Here is a 1,030-nt window from a genome sequence, read left to right as displayed (position 1 = left end):
TCCACCACCTCCTGATTCTGTCTTCTAGCTCTGTGTTTGGTCTCCACCACCTCCTGATTCTGTCTTCTAGCTCTGTGTTTGGTCTCCACCACCTCCTGATTCTGTCTTCTAGCTCTGTGTTTGGTCTCCACAACCTCCTGATTCTGTCTTCTAGCTCTGTGTTTGGTCTCCACCACCTCCTGATTCTGTCTTCTAGCTCTGTGTTTGGTCTCCACCTCCTCTTGATTCTGTCTTCTAGCTCTGTGTTTGGTCTCCACCTCCTACATTTGGAATGAAATCTCAGTGTTTGTGTCTCAGCTGTTTGGTCTCAGAGCTCAAAGTGGATCTGTTTCCAGATTCCAGCAGCTCACAGGAATCTGCATTTGTTACTGCCTGGGGGGGGGTAATCTGATCCAGATTCAAGTTTAGAGCTGCAGCTGCAGGACGAACAGAGTCCAGAAACCAACACACATGAAACTGGATCCTGAAAACACAGGACTGTGTCCTCACAGAGATCAGCTGTCTCACATCAACAAAGATCAACGTCTCAAATAAAAACACGGGGACAAAAGGACAAACGTCCTCTCTGCTGTTTGATTTCACACCAACGTGTTATAAAAGTTGCACTTGAACGCAGCACAGAGCGAAGAGCTGACGGTCAGCCAACTCACCCTCGAACGCCTCGTTAAGTCTGAACGTCCTCTGAGACAGAGGACACTGAAGACCACCTGGACTACAGCTAGACAGAGGACACCGAAGACCACCTGGACTACAGCTAGACAGAGGACACCGAAGACCACCTGGACTACAGCTAGACAGAGGACACCGAAGACCACCTGGACTACAGCTAGACAGAGGACACTGAAGACCACCTGGACTACAGCTAGACGGAGGACACTGGATGTTAGTCTGCTAACAGCTGAGCGGTCCTCTGATGTTTCGTCATTAGCTACCCTAAATAAAAGACATCAACCTGTGTGTGTGTGAGAGTGAGTGATTGTGAGATATTTTATATATATATATATATATATATATATATATATATATATAT

The 1,030-nt window shown here is 46.8% G+C and overlaps 1 protein-coding gene across 1 annotated transcript in view; it reads right to left on the bottom strand.

Moving 5' to 3' along the window:
• Positions 1–1,030, bottom strand: part of dact1 (dishevelled-binding antagonist of beta-catenin 1) — a 9,463-nt gene that overhangs the window by 7,437 nt on the left and 996 nt on the right. The gene's annotated exons all lie outside the window — the stretch shown is intronic.

This window comes from Anarrhichthys ocellatus, unplaced genomic scaffold (assembly GCF_004355925.1).
Source record: "Anarrhichthys ocellatus isolate YVR2014 unplaced genomic scaffold, GSC_Weel_1.0 scaffold256, whole genome shotgun sequence".
In the NCBI taxonomy this organism is placed as follows: domain Eukaryota; kingdom Metazoa; phylum Chordata; class Actinopteri; order Perciformes; family Anarhichadidae; genus Anarrhichthys; species Anarrhichthys ocellatus.
This window is presented reverse-complemented; position numbering and strand designations above follow the sequence as displayed.